Source organism: Cibotium barometz, chromosome 35 (genome assembly GCF_041138505.1).
Source record: "Cibotium barometz isolate CiBa-2024 chromosome 35, ASM4113850v1, whole genome shotgun sequence".
Lineage (NCBI taxonomy): Eukaryota > Viridiplantae > Streptophyta > Polypodiopsida > Cyatheales > Cibotiaceae > Cibotium > Cibotium barometz.
Genome location: NC_141080.1, coordinates 44,845,919 through 44,864,523, shown reverse-complemented (window position 1 = coordinate 44,864,523; position 18,605 = coordinate 44,845,919). Strand labels below are relative to the sequence as shown.

The 18,605-nt window shown below is 47.5% G+C and overlaps 1 protein-coding gene across 1 annotated transcript in view; it reads left to right on the top strand.

Moving 5' to 3' along the window:
• Window positions 1-18,605, top strand: part of PHT4;5 (phosphate transporter 4;5) — a 167,265-nt gene that overhangs the window by 116,082 nt on the left and 32,578 nt on the right. The window lies entirely within an intron of this gene.

The window sequence follows — 18,605 nt, the reverse complement described above, 5'->3', positions numbered from 1 at the left end:
ATTGTTGGAGGGGGGTTAAGATGATACTTAACTCTTTCATGGTTGGATTGGTATGTGTGTAAAAACAAGTTTCGCATGTGAATTATGTCTCTAGATACGTCATTTAAGCGAACAGCTCTTGGAGTGACTCATACTGAGCACGGATTGTCATTAAAATTTCCTTTTAATTAAAATGTCATCAAGATGACAATCCGTACTCAGTATGAGTCACTGCAAGAGCTGTTCGCTTACACGAAGTATCTAGAGGCATAATTCACCTGAGAAACTTGTTTTTACACACGTACCAATCCAACCATGAAAGAGTTAAGTAACATCTTGACTCCCCTCGAACAATTACTGCAGCTTTTGGGACAAACTCAATTTTTCGACTCAATGTATCAAGACAGATTCTAGAAGAGTCAAACAGAAAGAAGTGATCTGTGCAGCATAGCTAGCAGAATGCAGTACATGTCATATAACTGCATGATTCTTTCCCTAGCCTTTACTCATTGTCCATCAACAATAATAAAGTTTCTACCATGAGGCAGCATGTTAACTTGCATCTCTAAGAGATCTAATTTCTTTTCCACTTCGTCCATCCTAGCAAGCTTTCTTTCCATTTCTACAACCCGAGCCTCCATCTTCCAATTTTGTTGCTACGAGCTTCCTAGCATCTTTGTGACAGCTTAGCAAGATACTCCTGTAGATTGGATCTTCTTTGATTCCATTTTCTTCTTTGAGTGTCAGCTGTCTCGAGGACTCCAAGGCTAGCCGGGGGTATCTATCTAGTGGAAGCTCCCATAGCTTGTGCCAGTATGTCACTGTCTAGAATAGAGCCTCTGTCACTATTGATGCAGCCCCCATCTCTATGTGGCACTGATGGCTTAAGCACTCCTAATCATGCGCAAGATCATCATCACTAGCGGCCTCTCCATTGGCTTCCACCCATCATATACCTTCTCTGTATCTGTCTCGATCAACTCTCTTCTTTGTCTCCTCCTCTGGTATAAGGTGGGATGCCAAATGGGGGCACCATACAGTAGTGCAAGTGTAACTAGAGTATCAAATAGCCAAAGCTTCGTCCTCTGTTCTTGAAACTGTATGTGTGAGCATTACCTCTCTAGCGAGCCAAGGGATGCATATCCTCTCATCAATCTAGCTTCGGGCGCCTTCCGCATCTAGAATTGAGGTCCAGTAGAAGTGATCCCAAGGTATACATATGAGATAACATACTCCACAGGCTCTCCATTGTATGTAAATTGTATTGCAGATCTACTTAATCACTGTGAGGAGGTGTTAAAGATCATGACCTTGGTCTTTTCAAGGTTCATAGTGAGGTCCCGGTCCTCGCGGCATCCAAATTCCTCTGCAGCCCCTCTAGTGAATCAGAAATACGAACAATATCATCTACATAAAAGAGGATTGGTATTAGGACTCCTGCTAAATGTGTGTTGGGGTAAAGGCATAATGCCCACCCTTATAGTGTGTACAAGCCCATAAGTTATAGTACATAGTAGACTTAGTACTTTTAATGTACTAAGTGCACTATGTGTACTAGTGCAATATACATGTGTGATAGGGGAGTCACACACTCTCATATCATTATGAGTTGACTTATCCCCACAACTCTCTCTCTATCTCCCTCCTTGTTTTCTCTGTGTATGTCTCCCACATGAATCTCTAAACCCTAATTCTTCTAATCCTCCCATTCAACTGGTATCAGAGCCATAACCAGCTGCACTTATTGAAGGCGGTGCTATTCATCTCTGCGGTGATACACACACAGATTTTCGGGTTTTCTCTGCTCGAATAGGGTTTCTTGCATTGATGGCTTTTACGGGCAGCCAGTCTTTGCATTTGGGAATCCAGCAGGAGTAGCTGTGGTGCGTGAGCAAAGCACTCAAGCGAACCACAAGGCAACAGTCGCGCAGGCAGGTGGGCGGAAGGAGAAGGTGGCGGGCAGCCACTTCTGCGCTGAATCACACGCAAGGCGTTGGGCGTAGGCTGGCTGCTGGGCGTGAGCGAGGACCCGTAGCGAGCCCCTAAAGTCGCTAGTTTCGGTGAGCCGTGTAGCTCTGGCGGGCGGCGCTCAAGTTGGGTGACGTGGAGCGAGGCGACATAGGCCGCTCGGTGACGATGAGGCGGGCTTTGGCGGACTGCACCAATGGGTGACGTGTGTGCGCTTACAAGTTGACTCCAACGCAACCTGGTGCGCAGCCAATCAAGTCCTGCAATCTACGACTTCCAGCCCAATACGCAGCAGCAGAGAAGAGCCAACACCCTAGAGCATGGATCCACAAGCTGTAGCAGTGTAATCACCCCCTTCTGCAACAGAGCATCAGATTTCTGTAGCAGCACCAAATTCAACACACCCCCCTTTTCTTGCAACAAAAAATCAGAAATTACAAGGTATCTTGCTTCAATTTTTTTTTGGGACTTGCAATTCAGCAGGTACAATCATCAATTGAGCATGTACATGTGCCGAATTGCTCAATTTGTGAGCAAAATTGGCAAAATTGGGTGACATTGGTCACAATCAGGATCAATTTGCAGGAAATTGGTCAAAATCAGGATCAATTTGCAGGAAATTGGATGTCGAAATTTGGGGCTTTTGATGTATTTGTGCAATTAAGCATTCATACATGCTGTATGATGTGAGAAATCGCACATTTGGGTAAAATTGCAGCAAATTGCAGTGCAAATCAAGGGGCTTTTGTGCCGATTGTATTGATTTGCAAAATTTGCAGCAAAATGCAGTGCAAATCAAGGGGCTTTTGTGCCGATTGGATTGATTTGCATGCAGGCAATCGCATTTGATGCTGTGGATAATGTGTTGATGCCTTACAAGCACTCAATGTGCCTGTAAATCAAGGGGCTTTCATGTATTGGATGTATATGTGGCCAGGGGGAAGCACCGTGAAGACTTTGGATGCCTTTATGTGCGTCAATGTACCATGTATGATCAGAAATTGATCTTAAATCAAGGGGCTTTTCAAGTTCGTATGCTTGTTGAGCTTGGCAAAGCAGCAGGCAAGACATTTATGCCTTGAATCCTCAAAAATCAGCTTGCAGTCAAGGGGCTTTTGCCCAATTTCTGTTCGGAACTGTTGTATGCAGTGTTCGGGACTGTAAAAGTCTGATTTTCACTCATTTGGACAGCCAAGAGAGCATTTATTGCTACTGTACCTGTTGGTACAGATTTGGCACAGCTTTGTGCAAGTTTTGGCATGGCTGTACACTGATTTGAGTGAGGAAAAGGCTCAATTTCAGCTGTTGTACTTGCCGGTACAGGTTTGGTACATCATTGGTGAGCACTTGGTACTGCTGTACAGTACTTTGGAAGGGCAACAGAGGACATTTAAGGTGCTGTCCAAAATCTACAGCAACCAGATTTTGGTGATTTCATCACATAAAGTGGGAGAAAAGTTGCATTCTTGCTTCCGCTGCTTCCGCAGTGGGAGATAAAGCTTGGGAGAACAACTGTGAGCACTTTGTGTGCTTTTGGTGCAGTGTTTGCACATTTTGCAGGAGTCAGGCATTGACAGGTTGCATTTTGCTATGGCAATCACAGGTGAGAGCTCTTCATTGCTTCACATCAAGAAGCTTGAAGGCTCGCATAACTATGATATTTGGCAAACCCAGTGCTACAATGTGTTGCTCCAGAAAAAGCAGCACAAGACTATCAAAGAAAGGGGTGGGTGTAATGCCCGCTTCTCTTACTGCTGACGAGTGGGAAGATATGGATGAGCTGGCAAGATCTACTATCATGTTGTCTGTGTCAGACTCATTACTTTTCAGCATTCGTGAGGAGAAGACAGCTTGGGGAATGTGGCAGAGATTGCAGGACTTGTATGCCCAACAAAGTGCCTCAAGCAAAGTGTATTGGTTGAAGAAACTCATAGGTCTTCAGATGAAGGAAGGGGCGTCTATGACAGCCCATCTAAATGAGTTTAATGGTATTGTCAGCCAGGTCATTAATCAAAAGTTGGCAATGGACGATGAGTTCAAAGCCACTTTTCTGTTATGCACTTTGCCAGAGAGTTGGGACACATTCAGGATAGCCACTAGCAATTCGCATGCTATGCTGTCATATGCAGATGTTGAGGGTGCTCTTCTTCAAGAAGAGATGAACAGGAAAAACAACCCTGTTGGAAAGTCCAATGCAATGAATGCACGTGGGAGATCCCAACAAAGGGGAAAAAGCCAAGAACGGGGAAGGAGCAAGTCTCGCTCCAAAAAGGATTTGGAATGCCATTATTGTGGCAAGAAGGGACACATTAAAAAGCAATGCTACAAATGGAAAAATGATCAAAAGGAAAAGGGAACAGGCAAAGACAAAGAGAAAGATGAAGCCAAAGATGTAAAGCCAAAGGGCAAAAGTGGAGTCAAGATTGAAGAAATCAATGTGTCACATGCAGGTGGCAGTGAGGATGAGGTCCTATTTACTTCTTCACTTGATGCCCATTCACTTCTTACAGGTGGTCATGGTATGCACTCATGGATCATTGATTCAGGTGCCTCCTTTTATGTCACAGGTTGCAGAGACTTGTTTGTCAGGTATACTGCTGGCAATGAAGGAGTGGTTTATTTGGGTGATAACCATGCATGCAAGATTCTTGGCAGAGGTGATGTGAGGCTTGTGTTTTCAGATGGCTCACAGCTTATGCTCCATGATGTCAGGCATGTGCCTGAGATCAAGAAGAATCTGCTTTCTACTGGACAGCTTGATGATGCTGATTATGTTACCACATTTGGTAGTGGAAAGTGGAAAATTAGTAGGGGCTCACTGGTTGTTGCCAGAGGCTCTAAGGTGGACACTCTTTACTTTATGCATGCAGGTGTTTGTCACCATGCTAATGTAAATGCAACCGAGCTGCCGGAAATCTCTATGTGGCATAGCCAGTTGGGACACATGAGTGTCAAGGGAATGGAGCAATTGTCTCGTTTGGGTTACTTGCCTTCTCTAAAGTTTTCAAGTTTTCAGTTTTGTGAGCATTGTATATATGGTAGGCAACTACAGTGCCCCCACAAGAAAGCTCTTGGACAGAAAGATGCTCAGTTAGAGCTTGTGCATACAGATGTATGTGAGATGCCTCAGCTTTCTTTGGGAGGGGCAAAATACTTTGTGTCTTTTATTGATGATGCCACACGCAAGGTGTGGGTTTATCCTCTTCGTTTGAAGAGTGATACATTCTCAGTGTTTCAGAAGTTTGTTGCTCATGTTGAGAATCAAACTGGCAAAACACTGAAGGCTTTGCGTTCCGACAATGGTGGAGAGTATATGTCCAAACAGTTTCAGGACTTTTGTGATGCTAAAGGCATCAAGAGGGAGCTCTCTACTCCTTATGATCCTCCACAAAACGGGACAGCAGAGAGGATGAACAGGACCATTCAGGAGAAGGTCCGTTCTATGTTGTCACATGCTGCATTACCTCATGGTTTTTGGGCTGAAGCTATTATGACAGCCGTTCACCTTATAAATAGGTCACCTAACACGAGGCTTGGTGGGAAAGTGCCAGAGAAAGTATGGACAGGGAAGCCTCCGTCATACAAGCACTTGAGAGTGTTTGGTTGCGTTGCGTACATGCACATACGTGCACATACGCAGGGAAATGCGCACCAAACTTGATCCTAAGTCTCACAAATGCATATTCCTAGGATATGGTGACAGAGGTGAAATGGGGTATAGACTTTGGGATCCCGTGGATAGAAAGATTATACGCAGCAATGATGTCATTTTTGATGAAACATGCATGTATAAGGAGCCTGCAAGGCAACAGGAGCCTAGCAGAGTCATCTTTGATGATGATGGACATCATGGACAAAAACCAAGGGCTGTAAATCAGCCATTACAGCAGCAAAACCAGCCCTTAAATGGTGCTGAAAATGGTCCAAATGGACAGCCAGAGATGGCAGAAAATATCCCTATGGATATACCACAGTTAGAGGAGATACCGGGCATGATTTTTCAGCCTTATGGCATGGAACAGGAGCCACCAATGGGTGATATGCAGGCTGGACAGCAACCTGTAAAAGATGGTCATTGGGTACGGAGGTCCACTAGACCCTCCAGAGCCCCTGACAGGTTTGTTCCAGGGGTTGACTACTTGATGCTCACTGACTGTGGGGAGCCCTCATGTTATAAGGAGGCTTTACAGAGGGCAGACAAGGCTCTTTGGGAGCGTGCCATGAAGGCAGAGATGGATTCTCTGCATAAAAATGGAACTTGGAAGTTGGTGCATTTGCCTGCAGGCAAGAAGGTTTTGCCATGCAAGTGGGTTTACAGGCTCAAAGTTGCACCAGATGCAAAGCCAAGATACAAAGCCAGGTTAGTGGCTAAGGGCTTCAAGCAGGAATATGGTGTGGACTTTGAGGAGATCTTCTCTCCAGTGGTCAAAATGACCACACTTAGAGCTGTGTTAGCTTTGGTTGCGCATGATGATCTGGACTTGATTCAGATGGATGTGAAGACTGCTTTTCTTCACGGTGATCTCCATGAGGAGATATATATGCAACAACCAGAGGGTTATGCAGTAAGTGGAAAGGAGAAGCTTGTATGCAAGCTGAAAAAGAGTCTTTATGGGCTTAAACAGGCACCAAGGGAATGGTATCATAAATTTGATACATTCATGAAATCCCAGAAATTCAGGAGAAGTGACATAGATCACTGCTTATACACCAAGAAAGCTTTGGATGGCAGTCTATTGATCCTTATCTTGTATGTTGATGATATGTTGATTGCCGGGAAATCTCGTAAAGAGATGGATGCCTTGAAGCAGAGGCTGCATCAAACCTTTGATATGAAGGATTTGGGTGATGCAAATCACATTTTGGGTATGCGGATACTTCGGGATAGAAATCAGCATGTGTTGTATTTGTCTCAGAAGGAATACATTGGCAAAGTTTTGCAGAGGTTCAATATGGACGGGGGGGAGAAGACTAGTACTCCTTTGCCTCCATATGTTAAACTCAGTGCTATGGACAGCCCACAGTCGGATAGAGACAAGGCTGATATGGCCAAGGTTCCGTATGCTTCAGCTTGTGGCAGTCTCATGTATGCCATGGTTGCTACTAGGCCGGACATTGCATTTGCAGTGGGAGTGGTTTCTAGATATATGGCCAACCCTGGCAAGAAGCATTGGGAAGCAGTGAAAGGTGTCATGAGATACCTGAAGGGCACACAGGATATGTGCATTTGCTTTGGCAAACAGGATGCATTAGTGCATGGTTACACGGATTCGGATTATGCCGGTCATCCAGATAACCGGAAGTCTGCTACCGGTTATGTGTTTACATTCACAGGAGGTGCTGTGTCATGGATATCCAGGATGCAGAAGTGCACAGCCTTATCTACTACAGAGGCCGAGTATATTGCAGCCACAGAGGCTTGCAAGGAGGCATTATGGCTATCTCGGTTAGTGGTTGATTTGGGTTATACAGGGGATATTCCATTGTTGCATTGTGACAGTCAGAGTGCCATCCAGTTGGCAAAGAACCCTGTCTTTCATGCAAAGACGAAGCATGTGGATGTGAAGTATCACTTCATCAGAGAGGTGATAGAGAACAAGCAAATTCAGCTTGTTAAGATTCATACGGATGACAACCCGGCAGATCTGTTGACAAAGAGTTTGCCTCCGGAGCGGTTTGCTCATTGTTTGCAGACACTTGATGGGCATTGGATGAGGCCAGTTTCAGCCTTGATATGGCCTTGTATATTATCATGTACATGCTGATTTTTTCTTTTCCTTTACTTAAGGGCACTTTGCCTTTAAGTGGGAGGTTGTTGGGGTAAAGGCATAATGCCCACCCTTATAGTGTGTACAAGCCCATAAGTTATAGTACATAGTACACTTAGTACTTTTAATGTACTAAGTGCACTGTGTGTACTAGTGAAATATACATGTGTGATAGGGGAGTCACACACTCTCATATCATTATGAGTTGACTTATCCCCACAAATTACTCTCCAGAGAGCAGAGACACTTAGAGCCCGCAGGAGACAGAGGACACCTGGCTTTCGGACACCACGCCTATACCAGAGAGAGATGACAGAGATCAAAGCTCAGTTTCACAGAGAGGGTGCGGAGCGACTGGCTCGCTTCAGAGCACACCCAGGCATGTTCTTCAGGGAGCTGTGGACACCCCCTTCACTGATGTATACCATTTTATACCCCCAGTATGGTACAGGATGGAGCTAGCTAGGTTGCATATCATGATTGTATACTCCATGCATATAGCTTTGCATTCTCCTAGTAATAGAGCTCCATCCCCTGCACACCCAGATTCAGCTTTTTTATTCAGTACTTTTTCATTTTGTTGGGATGACAGAGGATACCCCATACAGGTACTCCGATTTGTCTCATAGGCCGAGTTCGGTCTTTTGGAAGACGTTAATAAAATCTTTCTTTCTTTCTTTCTTTCTTTCTCTCTCTCTCCCTCCTTGTTTTCTCTGTGTATGTCTCCCACATTAATCTCTAAACCCTAATTCTTCTAATCCTCCCATTCAATGTGCTCTTGGTCTTCCCTGTTTGTCTATGTAATCTGAGATCTCATCAATGTATAGACCAAATAGAGTAGGAGACAAGGGGCAGCCCTGCTTCACCCCGATAGTGCTATGTCGGAGTCACCTCCTGGAGCTCGTACTCTACTTGTGATTGACTCAGAGAGTGTAATGATCCCCCAAAGTATCCCTGCTGGCACTCCCATATCCTGCCGCTTCCGCATGCGGTTAGAACCTCCCTGCAGCTTCCTCCACTGACCGCGGAGGGTGCGAATGATGTCGAGCCATATGCTCCTGCTACTCTCAGCTGGGAGAGTGTGGGTACCCTCGATGGCCTCGCTACATCTAGCATGCTAGATGTGCCAGGCTGCTATGCTACTGCAAATCTCCCAGCGTTGGCATGAGCCTGGACGTCAAACACCTACAGGTGGGGTTGTGATTGGTACTACTGCAATACGATGGTGGGAGAATTGGAGGGCATGGCCTCCCCCATCCTCCTCGTAAGTCCTAACCACTCTAGCCTCAGTGGCCCAAGCGACAGTACCCCAAGTGATAATCCGGGTCGATGCCCTGTCCATAGCAAAGATGTAGAGAATCCGTTACTAAATCTGCTGAGCCTTCGGGCAATCCCAAAGGCAATGTCACTGAGACTCCTGGGGGTGGTTGCACCTCGGGCAAGCTACTGGCTGCCCTTCTACTGATAGCCAAGTACCCACTGCCGGACTCGTGTGTGCCGTCAACCAAAGGAAGAGAGTGATCTTCCTCGGCCAAAAGTTGTCCCAAAGCCTCTTCCAGAAATCAGAAAGTAAGTGCTGTGATAGGCCTTGAGGCTGCAAGTGTGCTGTTGTTGCTGGTGTGCCATCTATCTCCGATATCTGGATCCTGCGGCCGAGCCTCGTTGTATATGCAAAGAAAGGGGCATCCAGAGTATCAAGCCGATCTGTGGGATCATGCCATGTCCACTCTCCAGGGTCCCACTGCAACCGCGTGAGAGGTCGGCACTGTCCAGGGTCCCACTGCAATCGCATGAGAGGTCGGCACTCCCAACTCCATAATTGCCAAAATCTCTCCCTAGCCACCTTGGCTGGTGCTGGATCTATGTGCCATGCACGTGCTCAGAAACCAATCACCCTCACCCTCTGCAAGGTGCAGCCTCTGAAATCCTCCAAGGGGTGCTTTGATCTCTCTAATCTGCCATGTAATCCAATAGAAAAGTGAGCAGACAACTGTCCTAATGTGCCTTATAGATCGCCACGAGAATATCATGTCTAGTGAACATGCCTAGCCATATCGGGGGAGTCGGGTCTAGAATAGGAGTCAGCCACTCCGGAGGAATAGCTAAGTCAATGTCGATGCTGAGCCTGTCTCTACCCCGGATCCCTGTCACGCTTCACTCTTGGTCCTCCTGAGGTAACTGCCTGTGTGCAACCCAATCTCCAAGAGACCTGGTTGGTCCCATGCTCAAGGCGCCCCAGGATATGTGCGGTCAGGCTCGTAGCATGTGGCCACTGGGTAAACGGATTAGGGGGTTCTAGATCAAAGGCTGCCGAAGCTGCTCCTCTGAGGCCACTGGAACAATCTATCTGAGGGCTGGCTTGAGATGATGGCAAGCACGAAGTAGACTGGCTGCGAATCTATCCTAAAAGACAAGACTAAAACCACGGGCTTGCATCTCTGTGAAGATCCATCTAGTGCTCTACGGCCACGGGCCTCCAAGGCTCGGAGTGCGGGCTGAAATCCGGACCAAGACGAAATCCTTCCAAGGCTCACCACCGGGTTGGAGTCCTCTGACAATCAACTTGCCCAACAGGGCATGACTCTGTATAGCTGGATCAATGAGACCCAGCCCCCCTCTACTACGAGGCTGAATGCTCACTCTCCATGCCACCTTGGCCCTGGCTGGCCTCCCATCACTTCTGGCCCACAAGAAGTTCCGGATCAAACGTTGTACCTGGCCAATACAAGCCCGAGAAAAGGCCCAGTAGGAGGTGATTTACCACATGGTGGCAAGCAGTACCTGGTTCGTCACCACCACTCTGCCTGCAAGGGATAGCCTCGTCGACCTCCAATATAGAAGCTTCATCCGAATACTCAGAAGAAGCGGAGTGAGCTATTGCTCCGAAGAGAGATCAATGCCAACCTGGCAGTCGAGGTATCGGACTGGAGTGCCCCTCGAGATCCATTGGACAGCCTCAACTGGTCGCCAAGTCAGGGTGGGTGTTGAGCCTACCCAAAAACTACATGACTTGTGCCAGTTGATCTGTGCTCCTGATGCACGACAGAAAATCTCTATCGCCTCCGCGAATCTTTGGAGATTCCCAACATCTCCAGCAAGGTAGGCTGCTGTGTCGTCTGGAAACTCTGAGTCCAGCAGCTCCTTTTGCGTGCAGAGGGGAAGGCACAATCCCTGTAGTTCGGTCTCCTGGGCGGAGAGAGAACTACTCATGGCCTCGGCGACAAATAGAAAGAGGTACAGTGCCAGAGGACAGCCTGTCGAACCAAGCGAGAAAGGGGTAATCTGTTGCCTCGGGTTCCCTGAATGAGAACTTGGCTGTGAGATGCTGAATAAAGCCCTGAGACTCCGCAAATCCACTCCATGGGGAATCCCATCCGGCTCATAGTGCCCTCCAGAATGCTCCAATCCACCCTATCATAAGCTTTCTCAAAGTCAAAGAGTAGCACAATGAGGTCTTGCTGTTGCATCCTGGCCGCAGTTATCGCCTCCCAAAAGGTAAAGATGTTGTCGACAATACTCCGGTCTTGAACAAAACCAATCTGAGTGTCATGGATCAAGTCTGGGAGGGAAGGCTGAAGTCGCCTGCCGATGGCCTTGGCCAAAATCTTGTAGGCCGTCCCTAGAAGGGTGATGGGTCTCCACTGCCAAATCTCCATCTATCACCACCCTCCTTGGGAATCAAATGTATCAAGCCCTCTGTGAGCCTCTTTGGCATGGCACCTGTGAGCATGATCTCATTGAAGGCAGTGCGAAGGCCACCTTCCATGAGGTCCCAATGGCAAAGAAAGAAAGGAGGAGGAAGCCCATCCGCCCTCGGGCATTTTCCCCTGGGTAATGCCTTCACTGCCTGTGCCAGCTCCTCTACAGTGAAAGAGGTCAATAAGAAAGACCGAAGGGAGGGGGGAACCACCTCTCTCGTGTGTCTCCAGACTCTCTCGTGTGCATCCATCACCTGGGGGGATAATGGGGCACCAGTGAGAAGAGACCGGAAGAAATCCGTGGCAATGGCTCTTACTTGTAGGGGATCGGAAACTATAACTCCATCCTGGCCACGTAGCCTGCAAATATCGTCTCTCCTCCTCTGAGGGCCGGCTATCTCAAAGAAGTCTCCAGTAACTCTGTCACCGGCCTGGCATGGTATCTATACTCCACCCTCCTCTTCTCAATGGACCAAATCTCCGTGCGGGCAACTGCGATCTGACTCTCAATCTACGAGACGCTGTAAAGAGGCTGCTCAATCCGGCTCGCTCAATCCGGCTACAAATCTTGGGGCCTGAATGAGGCTGTCTGGAATCTTGGAGCTCGCATGTCTGTCATGCCTCCATGGGTTCTCTAGGGACAGAATAACTGGGTAATGATCTGAAAATGTAGTGCCTGCCAAAATACCAAACATGCCTCCACGGCTGCAAGCCCACTCGTCAACATAGAACCTGTCCAGCCGAGAGAGGTTGGGGCCAGTGCTCCACCTATCTGATCGAGAAAAGCTAAGGCTCCCAGGGTTGCAACAAAACTCTGGAAGATGCCAAGGGTCCTGTCCCCTAAGAATCATTATCATCTCCTCCCATGCAGAGTACTCCACCCTTGAGACAGTGGCTGTGCCACCTCCAAGTCTGTCCTTGCTGCCTTTATAATGTTGAAGTCACGGCCCATGCACCAAAAATCAGCCTGGGGAAGGGCTTGTCGAACAGTGCTCCAAAAGATAGCTCTACCTGCAGCCGCATTCGGGGCATAAATGTTGAGGAAGCCAACGCTATCCTTTCCAATCAGAATGGTAACCCACTGAGCACGTCCTGGAACTATGACCCTTGATCCTGTCTTCACAGACGGCAGAAGCTGCTCACTGACAGAGAGAGACACTCCTCCTTGTGTCCCTGAAGGGCCAAAGGATGGAGACCAAAAAGTATGACTCCTGCCTGGTAGAATCTTCCCACAGCGGTGGGTACGCCCCTCAATAAGATGGTGCTCCTGAAGGAAAAGAATGTCGATAGATCCCCCCTCCATAGCTCGATGCAGCTCTCCTCTAAGGACACCTCGTCTCTAAAAGCATTGAGGCCCCCCTAAGCCCTGAATGTTCCATGAGACAATCCTCATGTCAATCTCTATGTGAGACGGAACTACCGGAACTGCCCTCCACTCGAAGAGTCTTGGGCACGGGCTTAGACAAGGAATAGTCACAATCTTTCGTAGTGCGGACTCGCGCCAAGCGGGCGTGGATCTTGCCGGCGGAGTACTGCCACTCTGCCCGAGCGTGAGAGTATGCATACTCCGTGCTCCATCGATCACAATGGAGGTATCTGTAGTAAGAAGGGGGGAGAGGTACTGCGAGAGAGGTATGCATGAACACAAAAAGCAGCACCTCTAGGCTGGAGGTCACCATCTCCCCTCCCTGGACTCGGTGTGCTGATCCACCAAGCTCCATCTTGGCCAAATGCCATAGATGAGTAAGAACGTCTTTGATCCAGAGATCTTTCAGATGATGCGATACCTCAACTGCCTGATCCTGTATGGTAGCAGCCACCGACTCTGGATCCCACTTTGTCTCGGGGGCTGCGCTGAAGGGGAAAGAGAAGATCATCGCGCCATTCTTTGGCGTAGAGGGTCGAGAGTGGTGGAAGACCACACATACCCGAATAGGGGCTACGGTCTCCTTGAACCTGTCTGTCCCTTCCATCGGAAGACACTGGAAGAAACTATAATCCATAGGCTGCCCCAAGATCCTGGGGGGGGGGGGGGGGGTGAATGGGAGAAAGAATTAGGGTTTCATGTGAGAGACAAACACAGAGAGAAGAAGGGGGAGAGAGAGAGAGAGAGAGAGACATATGTGGGGATAAGTCAACTCATTGAATAAGTGTGTGACTCCCCTATCACACATGTATATTGCACTAGTACACATAGTGCACTTAGTACATTAAAAGTACTAAGTGTACTATGTACTATAACTTATGGGCTTGTACACAGTACAAGGGTGGGCATAATGCCTTTACCGCAACAACCTCCCACTTAAAGGCAAAGTGCCCTTAAATGAAGGAAAAGAAAAAATCAGCATGTACATGATAATATACAAGGCCATATCAAGGCTGAAACTGGCCTCATCCAATGCCCATCAAGTGTCTGCAATGAGCAAACCGCTCCGGAGGCAAACTCTTTGTCAACAGATCTGCCGGGTTGTCATCCGTATGAATCTTAACAAGCTGAATTTGCTTGTTCTCTATCACCTCTCTGATGAAGTGATACTTCACATCCACATGCTTCGTCTTTGCATGAAAGACAGGGTTCTTTGGCACTCTGACTGTCACAATGCAACAATGGAATATCCCCTGTATAACCCAAATCAACCACTAACCGAGATAGCCATAATGCCTCCTTGCAAGCCTCTGTGGCTGCAATATACTCGGCCTCTGTAGTAGATAAGGCTGTGCACTTCTGCATCCTGGATATCCATGACACAGCACCTCCTGTGAATGTAAACACATAACCGGTAGCAGACTTCCGGTTATCTGGATGACCGGCCCAATCCGAATCCGTGTAACCATGCACTAATGCATCCTGTTTGCCAAAGCAAATGCACATATCCTGTGTGCCCTTCAGGTATCTCATGACACCTTTCACTGCTTCCCAATGCTTCTTGCCAGGGTTGGCCATGTGTCACCAGCCTGGACATTTCCCAGTCTGAAAGGGGTCTGGTGGACTCCAGGATGCTGAAATATTTGGAAAGTACAAGCTTTGGGAATGGGGGATTATCCTAGAATACAAAGGACCACACTCCTAAAATTTAGGAGAGTGGCTATTTTTGGCCCGACTCCGATGGAAATTCTATTCGCGTCATTACATCTGGAATTGAGCAGATACCAAGAGTTGGCAAAGTGCCTATGACAGAATGTCTACCAGTTGGGATATATTTAGAGGTAAAGATTATGGAAGGACCCATCTCTTAGATTGGGACATGTGGCAAGAAAGTGGACCAAAGTGAGACAAGTGGCCTGACACTTGTTAGAAAAAGGATCAAAGTGAGACAAGTGGCCTCACACTTGTCACTTCAGCTATTGTGTGGCTCTCCACTTGTCATTGTAACCTTCTCTTGCCATTTTAGCTCATGGGAGGCCCAAATCTATAAATTGGAGCCCTCTCTCTTCATTAATGGAGGCTCTCTTGCTCCACACTAGCCTCTACCACCGTTACAGGTTGCCCTAATGATGGCTACTCTCTTTCTCTCTCACTTGAAGGCTGCCCATGAAGAATACCGGCTGTTGGGGACTGTTTTGGAGGCTTCCATCGCGAATAAATACATGAAGGCAAGGGTATTTAATCATTTATTATGATTTCTAGCCATTGTACTTGTTGTACCAGCATTTGTACTTGCTGTACCCGTTGTACCAGCCCTTGTACTGGCTGTACCAGCTTCTGTACTTGCTATACCACACATTGTATCGGCTGTACCAGCTTTTGTACTTGCTGTACCTGCTGCACCAACCACCGTACCGGCTGTACCAGCCACTGTACCTGCTGTACCAGCCCTTGTACTGACTGTACCAGCTTTTGTACTTGCTGTTCCACCCATTGTACCAGCTGTACTAGCTTCTGTACTTGTTGTACTTGCTGTACCAGCCACCGTACCGGCTGTACCAGCCACTATACCTGCTGTTCCAGCCACTATACCGGCTGTACCAGCCATTGTACCTGCTGTACCGGCTGAATGGAGAGTCGTACTTGCTGTACCCTCTCTATTGCATGAAGACCCGTGGTTTTTGGGGAAGAATCAGTACCCACACGGAGGTATATGGATTATATTGTTGGCTTGGCATTTCTACAGCCTATGTTCCGGCTTGGTTGCCTCGTGTTGGGCTGTGTTATGGCATTTGTATATGGATAATCGGGCATCTCCCGTGGGGAGAGTAAGGCCCTCAAAGCTTGTACATGATATTATTCTCCTTGGGTAATAAAATATTCCAAGGGGGGGGGGGGGGGGGGTCGGCCCATTCCGGCCTCTATGCGGTGTCACACGTACAAGCTCAATTTTCAGCATTTGTGGATGCTTTGTCCAGCATTATGTTTTATGCAAAGTAATGATGAATATGTGTTAAGGCTGTGGCCATGTTTAAATGTTTTAATATGCATTGATGGTATCAACAAGTGTGTCAAAGGCCCTAGTCCCCCGGGCACCCGCCGCGAGTTTCATTGGTATCAGAGCATAGGCTTTCTTGGAAGCGAAGGCTTCCTTAGCTCATGGGAGGCCCAAATCTATAAATTGGAGCCCTCTCTCTTCATTAATGGAGGCTCTCTTGCTCCACACTAGCCTCTACCACCGTTACAGGTTGCCCTAATGATGGCTACTCTCTTTCTCTCTCACTTGAAGGCTGCCCATGAAGAATACCGGCTGTTGGGGATTGTTTTGGAGGCTTCCATCGCAAAGAAATACATGAAGGCAAGGGTATTTAATCATTTATTATGATTTCTAGCCATTGTACTTGTTGTACCAGCATTTGTACTTGCTGTACCCGCTGTACCAGCCCTTGTACTGGCTGTACCAGCTTCTGTACTTGCTATACCACACATTGTATCGGTTGTACCAGCTTCTGTACTTGCTGTACCTGCTGCACCAACCACCGTACCGGCTGTACCAGCCACTGTACCTGCTGTACCAGCCCTTGTACTTGCTGTTCCACCCATTGTACCAGCTGTACCAGCTTCTGTACTTGTTGTACTTGCTGTACCAGCCACCGTACCGGCTGTACCAGCCACTATACCTGCTGTTCCAGCCACTATACCGGCTGTACCAGCCATTGTACCTGCTGTACCGGCTGAATGGAGAGTCGTACTTGCTGTACCCTCTCTATTGCATGAAGACCCGTGGTTTTTGGGGAAGAATCAGTACCCACACGGAGGTATATGGATTATATTGTTGGCTTGGCATTTCTACAGCCTATGTTCCGGCTTGGTTGCCTCGTGTTGGGCTGTGTTATGGCATTTGTATATGGATAATCCGGCATCTCCCGTGGGGAGAGTAAGGCCCTCAAAGCTTGTACATGATATTATTCTCCTTGGGTAATAAAATATTCCAAGGGGGGGGTCGGCCCATTCCGGCCTCTATGCGGTGTCACACGTACAAGCTCCATTTTCAGCATTTGTGGATGCTTTGTCCAGCATTATGTTTTACGCAAAGTGATGATGGATATGTGTTAAGGCTGTGGCCATGTTTAAATGTTTTAATATGCATTGATGGTATCAACAAGTGTGTCAAAGGCCCTAGTCCCCCGGGCACCCGCTCGCGAGTTTCACCATGTATCTAGAAACCACTCCCACTGCAAATGCAATGTCCGGCCTAGTAGCAACCATGGCATACATGAGACTGCCACAAGCCGAAGCATACGGAATCTTGGCCATATCAGCCCTGCCACTATCTGACTGTGGGCTGTCCATAGCACTGAGTTTCACATATGGAGGCAAAGGAGTACTAGTCTTCTTCCCCCCGTCCATATTGAACCTCTGCAAAACTTTGCCAATGTATTCCTTCTGAGACAAATACAACACATGCTGATTTCTGTCCCGAAGTATCCGCATACCCAAAATGTGATTTGCATCACCCAAATACTTCATATCAAAGGTCTGATGCAGTCTCTTCTTCAAGGCATTCATCTCTTTACGAGATTTCCCGGCAATCAACATATCATCAACATACAAGATGAGTATCAATAGTCTGCCATCCAAAGCTTTCTTGGTGTATAAGCAGTGATCTATGTCACTTCTCCTAAAATCGTGGGATTTCATGAATGTATCAAATTTATGATACCATTCCCTTGGTGCCTGTTTGAGCCCATAGAGACTCTTTTTCAGCTTGCATACAAGCTTCTCCTTTCCATTCACTGCATAACCCTCTGGCTGTTGCATATATATCTCCTCATGGAGATCACCGTGAAGAAAAGCAATCTTCACATCCATCTGAATCAAATCCAGATCATCATGAGCAACCAAAGCTAATACAGCTCTAAGTGTGGTCATTTTGACCACCACTGGAGAGAAGATCTCATCAAAGTCCACACCATATTCCTGCTTGAAGCCCTTAGCCACTAACCTGGCTTTGTATCTTGGCTTTGCATCAGGTGCAACTTTGAGCCTGTAAACCCACTTGCATGGCAAAACCTTCTTGCCTACAGGCAAATGCACCAACTTCCATGTTCCATTTTTGTGCAGAGAATCCATCTCTGACGTCATGGCACGCTCCCAAAGAGCCTTGTCTGCCCTCTGTAAAGCCTCCTTGTAACATGAGGGCTCCCCACAGTCAGTGAGCATCAAGTAGTCAACCCCTGGAACAAACCTGTCAGGGGCTCTGGAGGGTCTTGTGGACCTCCGTACCCAATGACGATCATTTGCAGGTTGCTGTCCAGCCTGCATATCACCTATTGGTGGCTCCTGTTCCATGCCATAAGGCTGAAAAATCATGCCCGGTATCTCCTCTAACCGTGGTATATCCATAGGGATATCTTCTGCCATCTCTGGCTGTCCATTTGGACCATTTTCAGCACCATTTAAGGGCTGGTTTTGCTGCTGTAATGGCTGATTTACAGCCCTTGGTTGTTGTCCATGATGTCCATCATCATCAAAGATGACTCTGCCACGCTCCTGTTGCCTTGCAGGCTCCTTATACATGCATGTTTCATCAAAAATGACATCATTACTGCGTATAATCTTTCTATTCACTGGATCCCAAAGTCTATACCCCATTTTGCCTCTGTCACCATATCCTAGGAATATGCATTTGTGAGACTTAGGATCAAGTTTGGTGCGCATTTCCCTGCGTATGTGCACGCACGCAACGCAACCAAACACTCTCAAGTGCTTGTATGACGGAGGCTTCCTTGTCCATACTTCCTCTGGCACTTTCCCACCAAGCCT